The sequence below is a fragment of the Mus caroli genome, unplaced genomic scaffold, assembly GCF_978045245.1.
Source record: "Mus caroli unplaced genomic scaffold, Mus_caroli_1 scaffold_1, whole genome shotgun sequence".
Taxonomy (NCBI): Eukaryota; Metazoa; Chordata; class Mammalia; order Rodentia; family Muridae; genus Mus; species Mus caroli.
Window position 1 is genome coordinate 184,502,229 of NW_028227256.1, and position 25,857 is coordinate 184,528,085.

General features: G+C 45.9%; 1 protein-coding gene and 1 non-coding gene across 3 annotated transcripts in view; one reads left to right on the top strand and one right to left on the bottom strand.

Moving 5' to 3' along the window:
- The window catches only part of Tgfb2 (transforming growth factor beta 2), an 82,801-nt gene that overhangs the window by 37,487 nt on the left and 19,457 nt on the right, over positions 1 to 25,857 (bottom strand). The gene's annotated exons all lie outside the window — the stretch shown is intronic.
- Positions 15,586 to 15,720, top strand: LOC115032412 (small nucleolar RNA SNORA70). Its single transcript, XR_003838087.1, has one exon. It is a non-coding gene; the product is annotated as a small nucleolar RNA SNORA70 (small nucleolar RNA).

The window sequence follows — 25,857 nt, forward strand, 5'->3', positions numbered from 1 at the left end:
TCCATTGCTGTGATAAAACACCACAGCCAGACTTAAAGAGGAGAGAGTTTATTTCCACTTACAGCTCCCTCCCAGGTGAACGGAAGTCAGCGAGGGGACTCAAGGCAGGAATTCAAGCAGACACGTGGAAGAGAGCTGCTTACTGGCTTGTTCCCCAGCTTCAAATTCAACTAAGCTACCTTTCTTACACCTCCCAGGATCAGCTGCCCAGGGATGGCACTGGCCTCATGAGATATTCCCTTCCATTTAAATCATTAATAAAAAATAAAATAAAATAAAATAAAATAAAATAAAAAAGTGCCCACAGGCCAATCAGATGGCATTTTTCTCTGTTGAGGTTCCCTCTTTCCCGGACATGATCCTAGTTTGTATCATGTCGACAGGATGGGTTCTTCCTGGTTTCTGCACGCTTCTTGCTTAGGGCTTTTTATTTTCCTTTTTGAAAGGCAGTCACTTAATTACTTTGAGGCGCTGTGCTGATACACTGCTCTGCCTTAAAACTAACGTTAATAAGTGGCAGGACACACCCTGCTAGAATTGCAAGCTGTGTGTCAACTGAGCCCAGTGGCATGAGATATTAGTGGGAGCATCTTAAATCCATGGCTTGGCAGAGAAGGGCATGAAAAGGAATCGACGATCCTGATGAGCCAGTCTGAAGGAAGTAAAGCAAAAGCCGAGATGCGCTGGGCGTGGTGGCGCACGCCTTTAATCCCAGCACTCGGGAAGCAGAGGAAGGCGGGTTTCTGAGTTCGAGACTAGCCTGATCTACAAAGTGAGTTCCAGGACAGCCAGAGCTACACAGAGAAACTCTGTCCCAAAAAAACAAAACAACCAACCAAACAAACAAACAAACAAAAAAGCCGAGACGCTCACTCTCTGCAGCCCTTCGGGGTGGTGTGAGCCTGTATGGAGGGGCTGCTTGTACCCCTCAGGTGTGTGCAGGGTCAGTACCATCTGACCCCTCTGACTGTCAAACCTGAGACTCAGCCCAGCAGCCTCTGAGAGCTCCTGAAAGACAAATGATCTCTGTCAGGGGCCAAGTGCAGGGCTTCAGGGGAGACCCAGGTCTGCTCCCTAAGAGAAAGGCTTCCAAGTCAGTCCCCTCAGTACTGATGAAAAATTCCGAGGCCACTACTCATCTCTTCTTCTCCTCATCTCACTTCTATGCAAATAATTTCTATTCCTTTTGCTGTTTCTCATATTCTCCTTTTCTTGTTCTTTCATATTCACTTTTCCTCGTTCTCTTTGCCCCAATATGAAAACTAATCCTTTAAGCCTAAATGTAATCATAGAGGCACAACAGGGATCCATTGCCTGCTCTGAACTTGCACTTTAAAAAAAAAAAAAAAAAACACCTACACCTCATATTGTGGATATTTTATTTTTACTTTTGTACCCACACTACAATTCTATGCATTTCTGTGGGAACAAATTTATAGTCCCTCCCCTCCCCCAACTTTTTTGGAGGCAGGATCTCACTAAGTAGCCCAGGCTAGTCTGGAACTTGCTATGTAGATCAGGCTGGCAGGGAAAGCAGAGAGAGTTCTGCCAACTTCACAAGGGCTGGAATTAAAGGTGGGGCACCACACCTGGCCAAGACACCACCATCCTGCACTGATGCCCTGAGGTGTCTGTGTATACAGCGCTCATCACTTATCACTATTCCCTGTGTGTTTAATTTGCTGAAGCTGATTTGGGAGTAGAACTCACTGAGAGGAATTTGAAGGCTGGCACAGCAGACCTGTGTATCAGTTTGTTAAATGATGTTTCAGGAGACAGGTAACCTAAATTGATAACCTAAATTCACAGATAAGAAACAACGTGTTGAACATGTGTTGAACTGGATACAGACCCCAGTGCTCGCTAAACTCACTCCTCCAGGCTCCGTGCACTGAACTGCTCAATTCCACACAGAGCAGCCGAGTCTGAAACAAGGCTGTCGCCTGTCATTATGATGGGGCTTCTGATTTAAACCAGTGGCATGCTTCAAAGTAGGTCATCAGGCCAGCTGTGCCCCTACTGAAAACAGACAGTAGGAAAGTTCTGGGAGCCGCTTTATGCCAGCATTCCCAACCTGTACTAGCCAACTCTCCAAGACTGGCTTCCAAACACATATCCTTCAAAGGCTGAATGCTAGTTTAGAGTTTTCTTTATGCTAAATGGTAGCTCTCCATCTGGACTGTAAAGATAGTGAGGTGTATGACCTGCTTGGAAGGATTGCTAAGTTCCTCAATATCTCCATTGACATTTCCGTAGATAATCACTTGGAACCTTACAGAAAACACTAGAGGTTTCCAGGATGGAGCCCTTTCTTAGGGCTGATGGGTACTTGCACAGGGTGTGCACGCATCCCTCATCCTGTTTGTACTGGCGACACAGCTATGGGCAATTAAGATATGGGAGCATATAGGAATTACAGGAATCCAGAAGAACCGTACCGCGCAGGAACTCTGGAGCACGGCCAGGGTGCGATGCTTATTTTAAGAATCCTGTTCATTTGGGCGTCAGGCGGCTTTCTGTGCTTCGAGGTCGGGTCACCATTTATAAGAGGAAAAACAAAAAACTAAAGGAGTCTTTAGTTGAGTCTTCACTGCAGAAGCAGCCCTTTCCAACGTTTAACATGCTACTTTAACAATTGAACTCGGTGAGAACAATCCTACAGAGTGACCCTACTGCTGAGCTGCGGTGCCAATATTTTTGTGTACAGAGGCCATAGAATGTCCACATTTTAATCCACTCTGAGGAAGACTGGGAAAGAGACTGAGTAAAACACGATACCCAGAGAGTCGAGCGGGTTAATCCAGCTAGTTCCAGTTTATTTGAGAGGTCAGAAAACTTAGATGGCACTGTGATTTTAAGAATGGAAAGAGGATTCTTAAGAGATAATGAGTTTCCTTTTGGGGGCAAGCTAGAGAGTTATCTCTGCTTGTCTTAGGAAGCTTGGAGAAAACTTTGTGACTGAGGTCAAAACTCAGTGGGCTTCAGACACCCCTGGCAGCCCTGGTCCCGCATAGGCTGCTGTGTAAATAGAATAGCATAAATGACCATTTAGTTGTGTCGCTGACTGCTTTCCTATGTATCTCTCTTAGCTAGGGTTTCTAATGCTGCCATGAAACACCTTGACCAAAAATTCAGTTGGGGAGAAGAGGGTTTATCTGGCTTACACTTCCATATTGTTGTTCATTATTGAAGAAAATCAGGAAGGGGCTCAAACAGGCCAGGCTCCTGGGGGCCAGAGCTGATGCTGAGGCCACTGAGGAATGTCTCCTACTGGTCTACTTAACACGGCTTGCTCGTCCAGCTTTCTTATAGAACCCAGGACCACCAGTCTAGGGATGGCACCACCCAGCCTGGGCTGGCCTCCCGCACTGATCACTAACTGAGAAAATGCCTTACAGCTGATCTTGGACGCATTTCCTCACCAGAGGCTTCTTCCTGTCTGATGATCCTTCGATCAAGTTGACACACACACCAAGCCTTATCCTTGCATCATTTACTAAATCGTCTTTTCAAAAGAGCTTTGCAGAAGACAAACCGTTATTTTACCAACGTGTTAGGATGAAATCAGAGTCCGGAGCACCACAGCGGAGTGTCCATGCATGCAAGCAAACATGAGTAAAGTTTACAAGGATACGGAGGTGGGGGGTTTACACGAAGGGGAGCTCTGCTCCTTCACTTATACCCTGAAGTCAGTGGGATCTCTCATTGTGTCGGGGGATAGGAGTGATATCACAGAAGATGCCCATTTCGTCTCATATGACGGTCTTATTAGACCCTTGTAAAGACTAACATATGAGAAAGATTCCCTTTGGATCTCTGTGGTGCTCTAAACACCACAGCCCTCATAGGCTCATATACTTGATTGCTTGGTCACCAGCGGGTGGAACTCTTCGATAGGAAGGATTAGAAGGATTAGGAGGTGTGGCCTTGTTGGAGGAACTGTGTTACTGGGGGTTGGGCTTTGAGGTTTCAAAAGCCCATGCCAGGCCCAGGCTGTCTGTCTGTCTGTCTGTCTCCCCTCCCCGCTTCCTCCCTCACCCCTAGCTTTCAGATTAGGACAGAGCTCTCAGCTACTGCACCAGCACTGACACCTCCCTTCAGGCTCCCCACCATGATGATAATGTACTAAGCTGCCGAAACTGTAAACCAGCCCCTGATTAAATGCTTTCTTTCATAAGAGTTACCTTACCTTAGTCATAGTCTCTTCTCAGTAACGGAACAATGACTAAGACAATTCCAGAGTTGAAGTCCAGCTTCCCTGGTGAAATACAAAGCAGCCAGTGGAGTCACACCATCCCCTACGGCAAGCACGCTAAATGTAGGAGGGCAATTCTGAAACCCTCATCATAGTCCAGCTTGAAGAGATAGAAAAACGTTTCAACACACAAGCTGCCTTTCAAGCAGCCTGGAAAGGATTTCTTCTCTTGGCTGTTACTGTGAACAACTCTGTTCAGTGCCAAGTGCAGAAGCGTCTTCCGGTAAGTGCACAGAGGCCTGAGGGTGACAGGACCCAAAGGGATCATGATGGAGGATGACTTATGTTCAGTGATCAGTGGCCAGCAGTTGACAGTAAACAATGATCTTCCCTGTACAGCACTTTGGGAATGCCCTGGAGGATGAAATGAGGCAAAAAGAAGGAGGAAGAAGGAAGAGAAGAAGAAAAGAGAGAGAGGAAAGGAAGACAGGCAAGTAAGAGAGAGCATATGCTGGGGTCCCTGTGATTCAGCGGGAATGAAGATGTTTTTGTGATGAAGATGTCTTTTTTTAAAATAATATTTAATATTTAATATTTTTAAAATATTATTACATTTAATAATGTAAATAAAATATTATTTACATTTAATGTAATGTAAATAATATTTTATTTACATCAAAGCTGCCCCACTCCTGGTCCCCCTTCAGAGACCCTCTCCCTCTCTCTATTCCCCCTCTCCTCCTCTGAGAGGGTGCCTCCCAACCGTAGTATGGAGATGTCTTTGGATGGGTTTGCTCTTTTGTTCCTGATGGCCCCCCGGCAGCTACACCAATAGGCAAATAGTAGGGATACCAAAATGATCATCAGACTCAGGGACAAAATTCACTTTTTGGTGCTCAAAACAATCCATAATTGTCCTGAAATTTACTGTGCTCACTGAATGTCCCTCCGGATACAGGACAACTGTGACTTCCTGTCCATCAAGAGCTCAATTAACATATGGTAGGCAATTGACTCAGGCCAACATAGACTCCAGTTGGGGCTCAAGAGGTGGCTCTGTAGATAAAGTATTTACTATGCAAACACAAGGACTGGAGTTTGGATCCTCAGAGCTCATACAAAAGCACAGAGTGAACTTGTGACACAGAGGCAAGGAAAGCTTGGGGCAAACTGGACAGTTAGACCAGCACACTCCAGGTTCCATAAGAGACCCTGCCTCAATCAGCAGCATAGAGAGCAATTAAGAAGACAGCAAACATGTACTTCTGACTTCCACACACACACTGCTACTCATGTGCACATGCACACATGCATATACATGCACTCACACATCACACATGCACGGACACCACACACATAAATACACATTTAAAAATAAATAAATATATATAAGTAACCTGAACCCTATCTCTGACTCTTTCTTTCAAAAAAAGAAACAACTGTATATGACATATTAATTTAGGAAGGCAATTGGGAGCTCTTACAACTAAATGTGCCTTTTCTACAGACTGGCTATAATTATACACAGAGTCTGTTCCCACATCCATTTCTCTGGGGTGTATGGGGCCTCTGGTTCCAGCAGCTATTCCTTCAAAGGACATCAAAACATTGTTTAAGTATCTACATATCTTCAGTATCTATGTATTCCTGCCCATGCAGTCACAGAGAGGGAGAGGCGAGACAGACCCATGAACTTCAATGGCATGTTCAGCATTCTAAATATCTTGTCTTGTTCAGATGGAATCCTAAAAGCATTTTATGAATCTAGTATAATAAAGAGGGTCAGCACAGAGGTGACTATGTCTCCAGGCTTCAATCAAGAGTATCTTGTGAGGTTAAAGGGATTTTAAAAAAATCATGCATAAACGGGTCTTGTACAGTGACCCCTGGGCTGTGTAGGAATCTGAGTTGTGCCACGTGGGAGGGCCTTTCAGAAATGAGTTTTAAGAGGATGCTGGTTGGGTTCCACTACAGATCTGCTGCGGGCACCATGACACCATCACATATAAACCAATTCCCTCATATCTAATAAGATTTGAGGCAAGACTCTACCAACTGTGGCTGGCAGAGACCTGGCTCTCTTTGATGTTCAAAGTTGGCACTCCTCTGCAGTAGCCAGGCTTGTTTGGAAGGAAGCGTCTTCTATGACTCCCACTGGATAAGACCATTGCCACTCTGTACCCCTGACTCAAGGCTTTCCGCTGTAGCTCATGTGGCAGTGATAAGCCCTTCAGTGACAATCTTCCCAGTCTCTCGGTCAATGGGACGAAGATTTCTATACAGGACTGCTGTGTCTTGGGGGGAATTCCTATTGGCCAAAACCATGTTACTTGAGGAAAAACCCATAGCTTCCTTGTACCTATGACCCTGAGATTGCCTTAGAAGACTCTAGCCATAGTTCAATATGACCATGCATGCTCAAAGCGCTGAGTTTTCCTAAATGCAAAATGATAAATAGAGGTGAGGCATTATTACTGCACTAAAACTAACTTTCATAGAACAAGCATAAGCAGTACACACATCTGCAGAGGTCATTCCAATGAGAGATGATAAAATAGAACAAGCCCACTTCCATTTTTAACTACCCCCCCAACCTCCAACAAACAGTGAAGTCTTAACACACCTAAAATACTCAGACAGACGGTTCCATCATGCTTATCTCTGTATTCTGTGGCCCCAAACTACCTTTCCAGATGCACGAGCATTCTGTCGCCTCCTCTCCACTCCCTTGGCAGCCATGTACTGGGTTCTTTACCCTCCTCCAAGCAGACCATATCACTTCCAATCTCCAGACATGCCAAGCCCTGCTGGCATGCCAACATGTCGGTCATTCTTCACCTAGAAACCCTTTACCCAAGAGAAATGCTGCCCACCCTTGAATGCCCAGCCCATGCTCCTCCCATAGGGGGAGTATTTCTAGCTCTTTGAAAGCAAACCCAGCTACTCCTTCATGTTTTGACAGCATTTGCCATGTGGAGTACATAGTCCTATTTAGGCGTTTACAGTGGCGGGAGAGGGTAACACCTCCTTCTTACTTATCATTCTGGATTTAGCAAGTCTACTTACTTTCCAGAGCACAGCCATTAGTTATTTGGATCTAACTAAAGCTTTGTAAAATATTCCCTCAATTCATAGACTTCTGCACAGAAGTCCCATGTTCCTTTTGGCCATGGATCTTTTTAACATGACCATACATCAGAACTAAAACCAAAGGCTCTTCTTCCCTGGGCTTCAGCAGACAGCCTTGAGTCAGGGGAAGCAAATGATGATGTATCTTTAAACTAAAACCTAAGTGCATTCACAGCTAAGAACAACCCTAAGAATGACAAGAGTCACTAAATGTGAGCATAGCAACTGCTCAATAAATGTAAGGTCATATCATGAACACTGTTCTGGGAGCCGAAGAGGAGAGTTATGTATACCTTCAGCCAAAATCAGCAAGTCTTTCCTAGAAAGGACAGACTATAGGAGAGGTCACAAGTCTCAAGGCAGTGGTGGTATGGGGAACCTTGTGGATGAGACCCAACTGTTTCTCTGCCCCAAAGCCCCATCAAAGCTCTTGGGGACACCTTGTAACCATTGGTATCAGGGACCTGTGGCAGATCTGAGCATGACACAGTAAAGACAACTCTTAGGATACTACCTGCTCTTATGGTTACAAACATCACTGATGTGTATGGGTGACATGGCTCAGCCTGTGCTAGACCTGATCACCTGTCTGAGCCTCAGGGCCCACAAGACATGAAATAAACACCTCTTTCATGTTGTCCTTCCATGAGGACACTGTGGCATAGGAACACACACAGGAAAGAGAGAGAGAGAGAGAGAGAGAGAGAGAGAGAGAGAGAGAGCAAGCAAATGTAATGAAGTTTTTTTTTTTGTTTTTATAAAAGTGATTAGATCCCCCCTGCCCCAAATCCAGGTATATAAGGAAACTTCCAGCAAATGAAATTACCATCAGCACTTCTCATGGCTGAATACATGGACAAAGTGCTTTCTTAGGCATAATAACCAATCTTGTAGCCTTTGTGTCATCTGGTATCTCATATAAATGCCAGCATGTAGGTAGTGCAGACTGTGCATCAAACAGTTTCTCACCTCCATCCTTCTATTGGCTGAAGAACTGGAGTTTACCACAAGGCAAGCCACTGTTCAGCCTCATAAAGCCAAAACAGATAATTGGCTGAAAAAGTGACACAAGTCTGTTTGTCTCCAAGCCTCCACCTCATAAAGAGGTGCTCTGTAGTGCTTCAAGGGATAAGAGTGGTAAAAGAAAAAAGAATTCCAAGAACAACTCAAGCTTAGCATAGGGAAGAGCCTTCTAACAGAGCACGGGAAGGACCAAAGCCACCCTAAGACCCTGAGACCAGCCAATGTCTCCTGCAGTGAGATTCAAGGAGATAACTGGTCAGCAGGTCACACTGTCCTGTGACACAGTAGTCTGGGCTAGTCTTAATTGCTCCATCAGTAAAAGATGAAACGGGGCCAGGTAGCATTACCATGTAAGGTAGAACTTCTGAAAAGCCAATTTCGGTTTGGAAGGAGATGACATGAGATCCACATTGCTGTTCGCTCAGACGGCGCTCTGCAGCCAAGCCTATTGTCGTTTCCCATTCATAACTATCTGCTAAAGCCCAGAGAAGAGACTTCAGTCTCGGTTCTGACATGTGGATGCTAAACCCTTCATGGAAAATCTTCCAAGTCTCATGGCCAAGGGATCAAGGGTTTTGACCGAGGACTGCTGCCTCTTAAGAGGAATTTCTACTGGCCTCTGAAGTCATGCAACATTGAGGAAGACTCAATCTTGTGCGTAGCAACTGTGGATCACTTTATAGGGCTCTAGCCAGAACCAAATAAGGCCATTCTCGTGAAAGGAAGTAGTCTTGCTAATTCATATTGAATAAGCCATCCTCAGATGCCCATCTGATTATATGTCCTTATCTAATTCTCTGGTCCTTTAATAACGTTTAAGTTTCATCTTCCAGTCTGCAGATAAGGCAACTAAGGCCCAGAGACAGCCACCACAAGCTACCAGTGAGGGGACAGAAAGAGTGACACCCAGGCCCTAAACTCTCTTTCCTTCCCAATCACCACATGCCCCTCAAACTGGGAAGGGATTACTTAGGCTTCAGTGTGTAAACCCTGGCTTCTGTTGGGAGAGAGAGAAGATCACGCTGTCATGGTGTCTATGGATGGCAGTTGGGAATGCAGGGGAGCACTCCCTGGAAACCTCTCAAGCACCTGCAGTCCATTCTCAAATCCTAGTGTGTGGATCCTCCACACAGATCAACCTCAAGTTCAAGAGCACCATAGTCCTTAGGAGACCAGATGTGAATTTCACCATCCACCCTTCCAAGGTCAGAACCTACAGCCTGCACGGACTGTCCATGAACTTTGAAGTTAGGTGAATTAAGTAAGTGTTTAGTTGGTCCTGGGGAGGCCAGTCTCAGTAGGTCAAGAGTCAATCACAGTAGCCAAGTCTGAAAGACTTTCTTCATTACCATTTTACAAGTGAGGGAACTAAGGCTCAGAACCGAGGCTTAGGAGAGTGACACAGTTCCTTTAGCTTTCACGGAGGGAGCCACACTGAACCACACAACTCCATTTTATCAAGTGCCAAAGGCCTGGAGCACACCCTTTTCTCTGTCCTGCTACCACATCTTCTCAGTCTCTGAAGCAACAGCCTTCGGTGCGACCCCTTTACCTTAACCCTCCTTCCTTTCCTTCATGGGCTTTCCTGGCTCCCAAGTCCTTGCTTACACTGCAGTACCACCCTGCCTGAACTAAACATCAGAGACCACACAGCTAGTAGGTGGTGGAGCCAGGAAAGAATTGGTTTATAGTACACTGTCAGGCCTTCCTTTTAAGATTCAGGTAGAATTTATTACCCAAAATATAGGTGCTTGCTGTTCTAAAAGGTCTGGGTTCTCAGCACCCACATCTGGAAGCTCACAGCCACCTGCAACTGTAGTTCGGGGGATCTGACTCCCTCTTCTAGCCTCCATGGCACTATGCTGAAGTACACATACACACACACACATACACACACACACACACACACACCTAAATGTTTTTAAAAGAAAGACTAGAGTGTGTTTGATGTGCTTGCCTGTCTATTACTTTCAAATATCCCATGCACCGCTAATGCCTTTCCACTGTGTTGCTCTCATTGTCCTGAATCTACTTCAATACGCACAGCTACCTGGATTAATTCCGTATGAAAGAAAAGAACCTCCAGTCCTGTAAAACAATGCATTATGATAACAAAATTCATTAAATATAAGACACATACCCAAGGTTCAAGGCATTCAAAATACTTATGATGTTTAATGGCGTTCCCTCTCCCTCCCACCTCACCACCTTCCCCTGGGGCTAGGGATGGACCTCAGGACGATGCCTGTTCTGGACAAGAGCTCTACCACTAAGCCACATCTCCAAACCTTGCTTTTCTTTTAATGTATCAACATGATCTGGAAGGTGACTGAATTGCCATATGTGGTTTAAATAACCTTTCCATATGCCTTCTGCACATCTCATTGCCAGAGAACTAGTAAACATAACCACAGAGTTTGCACAAATTCTAAACTCTGAGGTGTGGGAAGGGTACAAAGGCAGAGAGGAAGCACACCTGGGATGATGCACAGTGACTCTGAGTGTAAGAATTCGGGGCTTTTCCCCCAATACATGTTCAAGCTCCACCTTTCCTGATGGGGAAACTCGAAGGGAGCTCTTCCTACTTGCAATACCCTCCATGGAAATTTCTTCAGAAGTCGCTGGCTGATTCTACTGCAACTTCGAACTTCACAATTCCTGACTCATGGCCTGTGTCCCACGTCTTGTAAGTCCCCTATGCAATCGCTGGGGCTAAACCCTTTGATTAAAAAGGAAAAAGAAAGAAACAAAAACACACCCACACACTCATGATTGGTGAGTTGATACACAGCTCAAACAAGGAGTGTCAGTTCTTGGGGATTCTTATCAAGATGCCCAGTGCCAAGAGAGCACGTGTCATGCATTGCCTGTCACACACACGCACACACACACACACACACACACACACACACACACACACACGGAACTTTTGGAAGGCGAGTCAGCAATCACTCGTGGACAGTTTCATCCTTGTCTTGGTCCATGTAGACTGCTACCGCAATAGGAGAGGCGTTTTGAGAGACCCATGCTTTGCGGCCTCACCCTGTAGGAGGTTAGCAGAGTCACAGGAAAATGCCCATTCTAGCGCACGCTGACCAGCAGAGATTTCAGAATCTGCCAGAACTGAGCCCATCCATGCAGTCAGGTTGGACTGGGTAACGGAGCCCTCAGTGTGTCTCAGATACCTGCTTTCTAAAGTTGGGGTGAGGAGGGAAGAGAGAACAAGCTCAGCCCGTGCCGTCCACCACAGCGTTTGCAACGGGACATTCTCAGAAGAGCAGAGAAGCCGGTGGTGCCCGAGGATCACCAGAGCCTTGGGCTAGGAACAGGGACTGACGGCTTTAAGAATTCAGCTTCTAAACTCAGACTTCTCTACGCAAAGGGCAGTGCTTCATTTCCAGTTCATCCTTTTATCTCTCTTTTACCTGAACGTTTCCAATTATGGAAAACCATCCTTTGGATTTGGTCCCCATACCCCAGTGTTCACAGGACACAGTGGCGCTGTGAGGCCAGCAGAGAGAAACCTGATTCTCCACAAAGAAAAACCCCGACTCCTTGCTTTACTTAAGAAGTGAGAGTGGTTGCTTAGAAACAGCCATCCAGCCAGGGGTGGCCATCAAGGACCTTTGTGAATACAGCCCTGCTGTGCCTAAATGTGTGTCTTGGAGCACATCTTGTCCACGCTAGGGATGGCTGCTCTTCCATGGACACCACTCACCAAAAAGCTTCACTTCACACCTTTGCTTCTAGAATTTTCCACCTCCAGCTAAAAATATTGCTTTTGGGGTGAGATTCAACCAAAGCAGAACCTTCTGAGGCGAAAGGACTGGTAGCAGAATAAAGAACTCCTGCAAGGGGCCTGGGGGGCGGGGGGGGGGGGGGAAGAGGTCCTTCTGTTTGTGTTTCCAGCCTCTTTGGAAGGCAGCCCTGGCACTGCAGGGGGTGGAGGGGCTCATGAGGACCTTGCCTGGCAGGAAAGAAGACTGCATTTTCACAAAAGCACATCAAAGAGAATGTGGGATTATTTTGTGGGCAAATTAAGGCCAACAATGGCAATCCAACCCACTGGGTGTCTCCTAACCTTAGGTCATCAGGTGAAGGGATGAGACTTAGCTGAGACAAGACATGGGCACTCCTCTGGCACTTAGGGATTTCTTCAATCTGAAACTAATTCTTCCCTGCCCTAGTCTCAAATGCCCCTTTGCATGCATATGTTCCCATGTACACGTACCCATGCTTTCTTGCACATGCACACACGCAGACAAAGACACACCTACCTAAAAGATCTCATTGGAAGCTCTAACAGACACAGTGGTCAATACAAACCTCTAAAACGCTGCCTCAAATCCCACAATCACTTTAAATTAGAAGAATATTTTGTGTGTGCACCTGGTGTATAAATGTGCACATCTGTGAGTGAGACTGTGCACGGCACATGTCTGTGTGTACCACAGAGCATGTATATAGGTTGAAGACAACACATAGGAGCTGTTGTCTCTTTCCTTCACCCAGGTGAATCTGGGGTTGGAACTCAGGTGGGCAAGCTTGGCAGCATGTATGTTTACCCACTGAGCCACCTTGCTTGTCCTCAAACCTACTCTCCTTCAGGGATGTCATAGAGATCCCAGATGGCCCAGACTTCTAGGGTTTGTCTGTGATCTTGTCTTCGGTGCCAAATTAAGATGTAAAGAAACTTAAGGTTTGGGATCCAGCACACGTGGATTCAAGCCTGGCTCTACCAAACACCAGTGTAGCCTTTACCAAATGACTTAACCATTTACTCAGTCTCCAGGAACCTAAGACCATAACATCTGACTCCTAGGGTATATGGGATGGTTAAGGAAAGGAAAAGAATGGAAGACACGGTAGGTGGGTTCCTAGGCCTGTTTGGCTCTGCAGGATGTGGTATTAGCATTGCTGGCCTTATACCAGCTAGCTGCACTAACCAGGGACCTTAGAACAGCACAGGGTTAACAGTGGGTCATACGCGTGACTCAGCTGCACTTTCTTCACAAATAGAGGAAGAGTTAGCAGAGTCTGCCTTATAGGTGGTGAGGATAAAATAGAGATAAAAGCATCAAAGCAAAATATTCAACACAGCCCGGCACGTGCTGAGCGCCCCAAGTGGTTCAGCTCTGCTATTTCCTCCCAGATCCCGAGTTGCATTGCTTGTGGCAAACCTTCTTTTACTTTCCCAGGTAATCCCCCATCCAAATATGCCTCTGGTTATGGAGCCCACATCCAGCACCTATGCTAGTCCGTCTCTGCTCTTCATCTTGGGGGGAAAAAAATCTGTTAAATCTTCCACTTACAAGGTAAGAGGCCTGGAATGTTCGGTATCTCAGGCGGAGCTCGGTAGTGTCTTGGCACCGAGACACACACTCTCTGCAGCCTGGGGCCAAACTACATTTGGCCACTTTGTGCAATTCAAATAAAGATACTGAAAATCTCCCAGCTTATAAACGTTGGACTGCTCGCTAATCAGAGGACTTAGTGTGTGTGTGTGTGTGTGTGTGTGTGTGTGTGTGTGTGTAAAGGCTCCTAACAAGAATTTTGTATATGGTTATCTCCTTTCAGTTTGAGACCCTAGCGTATTCGATCCACTTTGACTAAAAGTTTTAGGTCAAAATGAATCTATTTCTAGACGGGAATCTCTTTCTTCAACTATTCAGACCTGAGCTATTTTCTCCCAAGGGTTTATGATGTGATACATTAATGACATCGGAGCCTTGGGTGACATAATTAGACTTGAGCTTCCCCTTCATGGGAGTGAGAGACGGTGGTATCTTTGGTGGGTGGGTGTCATGGCTCTGCCATTTAATCATCTGAAAAAGTAGTTTAGCCTCTCTTTGCCTTGGTTTCTTCAAAGAGAAATGAAGAAAATACAAATCTCATGACTGCCGGAATCAAACGAATCACAAGTCTCCACAAATGCTGGCCACCGGAAGCTCTCCTAAGTATCGCTGTTACTGCTGAGCAAGCACCAAGTGTGGCTAAAAGGAACACAGCCGGTTCTAGGCAAAGGGTACCTGGCTCCTTAAGGAAAAGCTTTAGATTCAAGGGGGCTTTTCTTCATCGTTTATCAAATAAACTAAAGGCACACAAAGAAAGGTGTAAGTGATATTATAGACCAGCCTGTAAGCGTTCATCCTGGTCTTCTCCAGTGCAGATGTCATAATAGCTGGACTCTTCACACACACACACACACACACACACACACACACACACACACACACACACACACGTGGGGTGGGGATTGTGGGGGAGGTCTTTCCATGGCTCCTCCTTCCGCACCTTCCATTTTGCCTCACCCATCCCTCCCCAGGTAGTCAGAATTTATTCCCTAACAGGTAAGGAAAACATAGCGAAACTGTATGTGTTTCTAAGGAGCTATGCAGAGGTGGTACCAGGGAAGGCCTAAGCTCAGCACTTATTTTAATGGAGATGTGAGAAGAGGCCAGAGCAGCTTTTAATTCAGTGACATCTTCAGGGGATTGCAGGCTTCATCTTTTCCATCCTGTTATCCCGAGAGTAGAGCTTTCCCCTGGGCACAGCCACCCACACAGGGACTGGGTAGGTCTCACCTTCCCAGGGGTCCTAGGTGGAGAAGCAGAGGGGGGGGGGGTGCCAGAAAAGAGTAGGACTTCTGTTCTTTACTTGAAGAGGGGTACATACCTCCCAGGGTGACATAATATTAGAAGCACAGGGCTGAATGAATCACAGTGCTGACATGGGGGGTGGGGGTGGGAAGGGATGTCCTTGTGGTTAACCACATTTTACTGGGGATTTTTATTGATTGCTGTTGTATTGAAAGAGACATGACTCAAAGGTACCGTATCCACAGTCATATGAAACACTGGGTTCTGGTGGGATTCAGCGGCTATGGATGTCAAGAACCACAGCGTGGGGTGGGAAAGGGTTTGCTGACGTCACAGTACCTGCTTCTCAACCTCTGCTGCTGAAGTGCTTGCTCTCCCTTCCTTCCCTGTGGCCGTGGCTGACTTGGGCTCTCTGAACCTGAGGGATGTTTTCCCTCACAGGTTGGCTTTGTCTGCCAGGCCACCTCTCCTGTATGTTCACATTGTGCTGAGCCTATAAATCCATTTTTTTTGTTGTTTTTGTTTTTAACAGTCTGCGTTGTGTGTCATAGTCCTTTTACAAGTCTATCTCAACAAATAGAATACTAACTGCCGAAAGGCGGGGCTAACAAAATTGAGACGTCAGAATGAATAAAAATTCTGCAGTCAATTAGGCCAGTCAGGTTCCTTTCCTCATAGGGGCCCCGCATGCAATGGCCGAAAACAGCAGCCTCCTAAAGAGTGTGTGCAGCCTGTCGCCTACGTGGATCACCCTGAGGGACTTTGGAGACAGTTTTCTGGCGGATGTTCACATCTCTGATCTCAGTGGCAGGGACGGTAAGGTATGCAGGGTACCTTAGGGAAGCCCCAGGGCACTGTTGCCAGAAGTCACACGAGCCAGGTCAGCCTGCCCGTCCATCCGGCTGCAACAATAAGAAACATGCAGCCTAGACCCTGTGTAAAGCCAAGTTCAAGTTCCCTGGCTGCCTGCAGATCCACGTCTCAAAGCGCGGCTTCACCCAGTGTGACACAGATGGATCTGAGACACACAGTAGCTCAGAGGAGGATCGTTCACAACGGCCGTGGGGTCAAACACATCCGCAGTCAAACCACAGTTCCCTTGGATGAGAGGTGGGTCTTACACTCCTTAGTGCTTCATCGTGTTCTCATACACCTGGCCAAACCATATTCCGTGATAAACCCTACATCCTAGAAAGATCGATAGCAGCAGCAGCAGCAGCAGCAGGGACAGTCCGAGGATCTGAAATAGACCGTCCGAGAGGGGACTTGCCCATTCTCTTGTCTATAGGCCTTGAGACATCTGGGCTTTACAGTCCACTCGGCAGGACCTTTGCACCTTTCTACTTGAGGCCTGTTTTCCTCTTCCAAGCAAATAGTCTTCCCACAATGCAGTGCGTGCATGGTGAAAATGAACTGAATAAATGAGATAAAAATGTTCCAGGTGGTGACTTTCAGGGACAATCCACGAAGAACTTAAACCAAGAGGTTGAAGGGGTGAGATAGTTAATTTGCTATCCACTCAGGGGCGGGGCGGGGGCGGGGCAGGGGGCGGGGCGGGGCGGGGCTGGGAACACGGAGGAGGTAGCTCTGGGAAGTGAGATGCTAGGCTACCATCAGGCCCTCAGTTCAGTCCCTAGCACCTGTGTTAAAAGCTGGGTGTGGTATGGCTGCACAGACCTCTAATCCCTGTAACCCCTATAGGGAAGTAGAGCTAGGAGGGAAGCCAGTAGCTTCCGCCTTAGTGAAAGATCCTATCTCAAGGGAAGAAGGAAGTAGGTGATAGAACAAAACACCCAATGCCCTCCTCTGGCCTCTATACACATGTAAAGAGCATATACACACAAATTATACACGACATACACGCATGCACAAACGCACACACGTTAGCTCGCGTGCACACACACAATTTAAAAACACAGGCTATCTACTTTGAGAAAGCCTTACTAATACATAGTCCTTTCAGGTGAGCTCTCAGTTTTCTGCCCTGACAAGGAATACCATTCTACCCTATTCAGGGCTTTGACCAGTCTTTCTGAGGAAGCTGGAGTGCAGCTGGTGGAAGCTCACCTCATATCTTCTCTACTGGCACAGCTTTAAGTGAACGCAGTCCTATCTCTGAGTAGCTACCACACCATTGTATGGTAGAGTTCAGGAGCTCTCTTCCTGCCGAACTGAAAGTCTAAAAACCCCATGCTCGGATGCTTTCTCCATCCACCTCCCCCGTAGCTGCCATGTCTTTTGGGATTTCTGAATTTAACAGTCTTTAGATACCTCGTATTTCTAAACAGTACCTGTAACATTCTTACATACTCTCCTGGAAACGTGTCCCTCTCTTGGCTTTTCTGTACCATGAGGTGGCATTGCTCACACCTCTCAGTGTGTATGTCAACGGTGTGGTTCTAAAAACATGAGCTGTCACTCCTGCTTCTTCAGTTGAATTCTCACAACAGAAAAGCAGGGAGGTTGAGGGCTTCAACCGTGGCCAGGAAATGAATAAAGGAAGGGAAATCCGGCCACAGCCCCTACGAGGGACCGAGTATTGTGAATTAGATCACTCTCTTCTTTAAAATTCATTAAAAAGTCAAATTTAAAAACAAAAATCCACCTTTTAAAGGAAAGAAAGTGAGGCTCTGAAAGGGGAACAGGCGTGCGGGATTTTAACCTGGTCTCTCCATGGAAAGCCTATAGTTTCTCGACACTAGCTCATAATTTCATTGTCACACACAAGACAATTGTCCGGCAGAGGTTAGGTCCCTTTCTTAGCTTATTTCTTAGCTTGGGGAGGGAGGGAGTCAACCAACAAAACAAGACATTAGCATCTTCCGAGCTGAACTGGAAGGACCACCTTCTGTTCCACAAAGCAAAAGTAAGGGAGTCCCATTACAGACACTCATCTGTCTAGACAGATGACTAAACAGGGGTCCCTCCAGGGTTACACTTGAATTTCCTCCATTCAGCCTGTTGGATATTTAGCAATAAAAAAAAAAAAATTAAAGGGAAGGGAAAAAACCCTCTATTTAAAGGCTGCAGTTCTGTTCTAACCCCTCCTCCACTGCTAAGAGAGTAGTTTAAAAGTCATTTCAACACAGACTACATGTGGTAAAAGTCTCAAGCAGAAGTCAGATTGAGACAAAGGGGGCCCTAAAAATACTCTGGTGAAGGCTGGCTACAGATACAAGAACACAGGCCTGACTGTCCCTTTATAGCCCTCGTGACAGCAGCTTGAACTCTTCGAGGGAGCCGAGTCTCATCCAGGTATTCCTGCAGCTGGGGACAGGAAGCCTCCATAGAACCCCTTCATATGGGCTGGGGCGAGAACGTCTCCTCTCTCTGCTCCTTCAGAGCCCCAGGGATGCTGAACTTCCCCTAACTTATAAAAAGAAAAATACTATATAGGGGTTTTTTTCCTTTGAAATTAGCATAGGAATTTTGACTACGATTACACACAATCTATGAACCGCTTTTGGTGGGATTCCACAATATCAAACAATTCCCAACTACGGGAGGTCTTTCTATCGTCTAGCATCTTCCTTAATTTCTTGTTTGGAGTTATAAAGTTCTCACTACAGAGGCCCTTCACCTCCTGAGTTAAGGTTCCTCCAAAGTAAGTTTTTCAAAGTCATCACAAATAGGAGCATTTCCCCGATTTCTTTCTTGGTGTGCTTATCATTAGCATGTAGAAAAGACTATTCACTTTTTATGTGTTAAGTCTGTATCCTGCCTCTTTGCTGAAAGTATTAACTCTGACAAAATGTCTAACTGCCTTCTAAATATTTATGTGTATGCCTATAGACAAATATTACTCTCGTAAACAGAGCAGCCTTTCTGACCATTGAACAGGAGTAAATACAGAGAGCCTGGGCTGTACATAGGATGAAGATACACGATTGCTCAGAGCTCAGACCCACATAAGATATTTGTGCCATCTCCTCGGCTCGGGGACACTTCAGGAGATGGGTCAGAAAGAATGTAAGAACAGAAAGATAAGGAGAAGAGCTGAAAAAGTCTACCACTGGGCAAGACACTGCCATGACAATCACACCCTCACCACAGATGCACATCTACACAAAAATGGGCCTATTGTTAACAGCTGGGCATGGAAAGGGGAGGAGGGAAGGGGCCCTGCCTGCCACTGTTGAGCTATCTGCTGATAGAGTCAGAGGGAGGGAGAGTCATTGCCTTCAGCTGTGTACCCACTGGTGACACTATTGGGCCTTGGTTAAACTAAGTGGGTTATAAAACACAATGGAAAATCATGAACCTGGGATGTGCGGGAGAGTATAGGGCAGAGAATAATTAGACTACGTTATATACACTTACAGAACGGCCAATAACGAGATTAATCAAAGAAAGAAAAATACAACATGGAGGGGGGAGTTAGCATGCCTTCATTAGCACAGAGAAATGGAAACACAGGCTGGTGGTGGTCAAATTATTATTATTATTATTATTATTATTTTAAAGCCTATTAATTAGTACTGCTACACTTAGGGGACACAGTGTTCCTCCAGGTAGGCAAGTAGGAGCTGGCCAGTCTGCCACTCAGGGAGAAATGCAAGCATCCTGTGACTAAAGCCTGCCCTCCCTCTCTCTTTTTCAGAAGCCCGCACCATGATGCACAGTGCCTTGCAAGTATTATGGTGCATACTTGCAAAAAACTCAGTCCCTGTCTCATTTAACAAATATTTATTGGGCTCCCAAATCTGCCGCATTCCTTCCCATGTGTGGGGATTGACAGGCTTGGCAGAAATGGCAATGGAAAATTTTGAGACCTACTGGTTGATCCTACCGGTGCTGGTAGGAGCCTAATCTTTCAGCAGGTGCTAGAGAATCAATGCACTCTTTAAGCAAGTGGGGAGTGCTCAAATTCGCCAGGCTGAAAACAAAACAAGGAGAAAACAAAATCAAACAAACAAACACCATCGCCGTTGTCTACACAAATGTAAGGACTGTAGATTGTACACCATAATTATTGACCAACGTAGGGAGAACGATAACACACTTGTCATGCATCTCATGTGCAGGAAAAAAAAATAGTTTTTGCTCTTCAAAGGAAACGCATGAGCCCCTGCTTCACCCTGATGTCTGTGTTTGAATCCATGGATGTCTGTCACAAGCTTCTAAGAGAGATATACTGTAGCTAAGAAACTGAAAAGAAGAGAAAGAACACATCTTTCCCTTTGCTGAAAAATGGCAACTTCCTTGTACACAAGACACACATGGCTCCCAGGCCTCCGAGTCTGTCTCTCTGTCATCTCATTCCTACAAATAAAATCTCACTTAAACTTGAAGCTGTATCCCTGAAGGGAGAGCTGCCTCTTGAGTCAGACAACAGCCCGAGTTCATGCTCTGCCGCTGCCATCTATCATCTGTGTGACTCTGGGGAAATGACACATGATCTCTGTAAGCCGTACTTCCTGCCTATAAAACTGAATAACCGTGGTCACATATAGGGCCAAAACAGACATTAGCCCAGGACCCAACTAATTAGCTACTATTAGCAACATCATTCAGAGTTTTGTTTGTTGTGTGTCTAGGTGCGTACCTGGCTGTGCATCTTCATGTATCTGTGGGTGCACATGTATGTATGAGCAGGTAGAAAGGAGAAGACAACCTGGGCGTCATTCCTCGCTTGCTGTCCATGTTTCTATTTGACACAAATAAGTTCTCTCACCGGCCAAGAACTCACCTAGTAGGCCGAGCTGGCTACAGTGAGTGTAGGGTGGCTTCTCTTCTCCCAACTCTTGCAAGCTCAAGTACTAAGTTTCCTAGCCCCACACCTGACTCCAAAGCTAGGATTATTAGCACAGAGCACAGACCTGGCTTTTTTATGTGGGTTCTGGAGATGAAACTGGCACCCTCATGCAAACCCTTTATAGCCTGTGCTATCTGTCCTGCCCTTATATTAGTAACGTCAGAACCCACTCTCTCTGCCAATCAACACTCCCATCCTAGATCCCTCAAAATATAACAAAATAGCTAGGCAGAACCACAAGGATTTATTATAAGCAATAGGTATTCCCCACAAAGAGGTTCCCAGATCACCTAGACAGCCTTTTGAAAGCTAAAGATTCTAGGACCCTCCACAGATGACTAGGTCAGTACTTCTGCAGTTGGTCTGCCTGTAGCACAGGTGATGTAGGCTTCCCAATTGACTTGGATGCACAATGGGGGCTTGAACTCTGAACTAGCGCTACCATGCCAGGACATGAGTGCTTTTCTTTGTGGAGCTCAGACAGAGTCAGCACACCTGTAGGTAGCCATGCTGGTGATTCACCTCGCTCAGGGTCTGAACAACAAGCTCCTCTGCTTCCTAACAATGAATGCTACTAGAGTTGATGACCCTTGAAGTCACCACAGTCTCAGATCCTCTGGGGGCCACCTCCAAAGTTCCCCAGATAAGGACAATGGATAAAGTCAGTAGCAGTCAGTCTTGGGAAAACAAGCAACTTGGACTAGAAGGACCCCTGCTGCTGCTGTGAGCCCATGTGGAGTCAGCTCTACTCTGGAGCAAAGACACAATCCAACCTAATATTAGAAAAATATGCTCTGACCATTTAGATTTCAGAAGGATCCAAAACCAATTTAGACTCCAGTCGGTGGACAAAGTTCACATTCAGCAGACCGGCTCCGGCCATTGCATCATACACACAACAGGGCAATTCAGAAATACAGATGTCCAGCCGTGTGCAAAACAATGCTTTCATTTTTTTCTTCTCCTTCCCACCACTGACCCCCGAGAGCAGGCTGGAAAAGCTTAGCATCTGTTGTTACTAAGAATAGGCTGTGCCGATGGTTATTTATGAACTCGTAAGACATATGCTACCTTGCTCACTCAGGGGTCCCCAGAGCAGAGAGCTGTCATGGCAGTGGGGCTCACACAGCAGCAGCCCTTTCAAGCCAGAGCTACTTACTTTCCAGTTTGCTCACTGGGTACAGCAGGTGAGAGCCTGACTCTAAAATCTGTACCTGAAGTGTCACTATCAGGAGACCAAAGTTCTAGAGAATAACATGATACAGGAGGCTTCAGCCAGAATGACGTTCGCATAAGATATACAAGGAACAGATCTGGTTCCCTCTCACAAGCTGCTAGAGACTGAGAGCCTCAGAGCCTCAGAGCCTCAAAGATGATGAGCCAGAATCCTAGCTGTGGACAACCTCTACTACAGACACCTCTGAGCATGTCAGAACTAGGACAACAATTTAGGACCCTAAGGTGAGGGAGGTCACCGCTTCGGAGGTAAGCCTATTTCAGCATTCTTCCAACCATGCCTCTGATACCAGAAACACGTGTCTTCATTGAGGGAACAAGCCATTATGAAAATAAAGGCAAGTGAACATGTATATCTCTGTAACATCTAGTCACTCACTTTTCAAAGCTGTACAGACACAGTTTGGACCGAGTTCATATCGACAATATAGAAAATTTTCAAGCCTGGTGAAACCACCTCTCTTTGCCAACTCCACTACCTACCCTATGATAGACAGTGTCATTTGTTTAAAATGTTGGCTACCCTCTTCTGTGGGCCAATCCTCACATTCCTCATCCTTTCTCTGTGCCCTTTCCTAATGCTACTAAAGTCATTCTTGGCCATGTGACTTGTGGAATATGGATAGGGACTGTCACCGTGCCTAAGATAGAGTCCCTGAATGGAGATCTTCCAGAGCATGGTATAGCTGGCTCGGAAGGCGTACTAAAACAAGATGAATAACAGATACACATTTACTGTTGGCCATTGGGACTGACAGCAGAGCTTCCCAGGTTGACCTTGAGCTTAAGAGTGATACTGTATTTCACAGAGTCCAAACGACTATAGCACAGCATTGTGTATGTCTCCAATTATTAGGCTAAATACATCTTCTCAATGAACCAACTTTGAAAAGCAAGCCCTTCATATAACTCTTTAATTCTATCCTCCAGCCTCAGTCTTTCAAGACTTACAAAAGGAGGGCTCTTGTAGACGCGCTTCAATTTTTTCAAAGACCCTGGGAAGTTTTCCTGGATGGCTGCTTCCTGACTTTTGTCATACAAGTTCACCGAAAAGGATAAATCTGTTTCCAGAAAACATAAGACACTTCCTGTTGCTGCCAGATGGCCAAACTACAAAGTACAATCCCAAAGGTCATCGTCCAGGTTCGAATCCCATCCCCCTCTCGAAGCTGTCCTTTACCTCCCTAAGCCATTGTTAAGCAACACTTTTGGCCTCTGGGATGCCTTGCTTGAAATCAATCACATAGTGGTGGCTTTTGTTTGGATGTTTGTTTTGGACTGCCTAAGTTCCTTACTAGGTTGTAGATTCCCTGAAAGTGGGGTCTGTACTAGTTAACCCTGTCAACTAGATACAGCCTAGAGTCATTTGAGAGGAGGGGCTCAGGTGAAGAAACACCTGGATCAGACAGGAAAGTCTATAAGCAATTGCCTTGACTGTTGATTGATGTAGGAGGGCCCAGCCCACTGTGGGCGGCGCTATCTTTAGGTCATCCTGGACTGTATAAGAAGACTAGCTAAACAGGAGCTGGCGAAGCAGCCTTCCTTCGTCATTTCTGATTCTACTTCCTGCCTTGGGTTCTCGTCCTGTCTACCCTCAATGATGGGCTGTTACCTGAAAGCCAAATAAACCCTTTCCTCCCCACGTTGCTTTTGGCCATGGTGTTGTTAGAGCAATAGAGAAGAAACAAGAATAGAGTCTATGCTATACTCCTACACTGGCCATCTGTAGACTCCATTGATCTTTCTTGTTCGGATAAAGGAATGAAATCAACCTCCGAGTGTGAAGCCTTTGTGCTCAGAGCTTGAATTAGACACCAAATTTGGCCCAACAGAGATCTTTTTGAGTGATTTACATGATCCCTGCTTTAAGAACTGACGTTAATACTTAAAGAAAGGTATTCTCGGTTTATTTTCTTCTATTGGGCTAAGCTGGGCAGACCCAAAGATTTGAGAGACTGGCTTTCTGCTTTGCACAGTGAAAAGCAGACTGTCATCCTTGGAGGCTAAGGCATGATCACCTATGAGTGATCTGTGTTCTTGGGCACCGAGTCAAAGGAGACGATTACTGAACATTACAACAAGCATACACTCCTCCAAAAGCCGCCTTTTCAAGTTTGTCAGTCCAGGATGGGAGGCTTTGGGAGATGTTTTCCTGTACAGAGGGAAGGATGCCAGGATAGCTCCTGGTAAGAGGAGAAAGAAGTGAGTTACTGATTACTCAGAATTACTAATTAAAAGCAATCAGGAACAGCGAGATGGCGCAATAGGTAAAGGTCCCCACAGCCAAGCCGGGCAACCTGAGTTCCACACAGCCAAAGAGAGAGAACTGACTTCTACATTGACCACATGCATATCTGTGGTACCTGACGACGCCTCATGCCACCCTACACCAAATTAACAATGGCTTCCCCTCACACATACACAAATGTTCATGGCACATGAGCCTGTGCACACAAATATCATTATGGTACAGATTTACATGGGAGTGTCCTTGGAAGGTCTCCCTCCCATGCCTTACAAAGATCTTGCTGGACTTTCTGCTTCTACCTGGGTTACTCTGTGCTCCATTCTCAAAGCAGCAGGCACAATAAACCTTTAGTAAAGCCACCCTGGCTTTCAAGAAAAAGCCAAGGCTCCACTGGCCAACAGGACCCTGCATGAACATTCCTTCATTTGCCTTCTACTTCCCTCTCCTAGGATACTTTTGAGAACCCCAGGCTATGCCAGCTCAGTCTGGCTGCTTCCTTTGCAGCTATGGTCTTCTCTCACAGACACTCTGCTCTCCTTCCAGGACCTGCTTGAACATTACCTTCTTAAACAGCTCTCCCATGCCCTGCCTGTGTGAAATTCTTACTCATCCCTCCCTCCATTCCCTTGCTCTTGTCTTGCCCATAGAGCGCTTGCACATTTACCAGATTGAGCCTTTTTCCTTTAATCTTTGTTGCTGATTGCCTTCTATCGGCAGAGTTACGATCTCTAAAGGCTACGGTTTGCTTCTGTGGTATCCACTTAACGGCAATATCAGGACTACAGTGGTGCTCAATGAAAGCAGACCCTCAATAGATTTTGTGAAATAAGTTAGTGTCTTCTAAGAAGTCCCCTCTTTACTTTTTGTTTTGCCATGATTGCTGCAAGCAGTGGATGCTTGTTTTAGGATTCTCTCAATGACTGTAGTTAATGTAGAGATCTTTCTATTAAAAGCGTGTTGTGGAGTAAAATTCACCCTCTCAGTGGGTCTCATGCCGCAGCAGTGAGGTAAGTCATGGGAGGAGAACTGGGCAGTTCTCTGAATGGTGTGGTAACTGAAACTGAAGTCAGAGCCGTGCTGAAATGTTCCTACTGTAGGATAAGACTCAGAATCCCAGGTGGTTCAAGAGTCGCATCAGAATTCTGGGAGGCACAGTGTTGCACAAGCCAATAATTAATTCTCATCAGCTCTAATACCTTTTCGAAAAATATCATTTGGAAAGCAAAAACTACAGTTATCAGAAGAAGCTTAGCTTGGTTCAGACAGTGGAGTTTACATTCTGTTGGTCAGATCCTAACCTCCATGGGATGTGTCAGAATGAGAACTCAGGTCACAATGAGGACCTCAGTGTTTGGACAAAACACCACCCTGGGAAATTATCTTGTGTCTATACATATCTTAGATGCATTAAACACACTTTGGGGGCTGAAGAGATGGCTCGGTTGTTAAGGGTGCTTGCTGCTCTTACAGAGGAGCCATGTTTGGTCCCCACTCCCTACAGAGCAGCTCACAACTCCAGTTGCAAGATTCAAGGCCTTCCTCTGTGCTCCTTGGGGACTGTATATGGTATACATACATGCACACAGGCAAAGAAAGAAAAGAGACAACTTCACACATATAAAATAAAAAATAATCTCCTTCATATCTCACAGTTGCCTGGTTGAAGGCACTT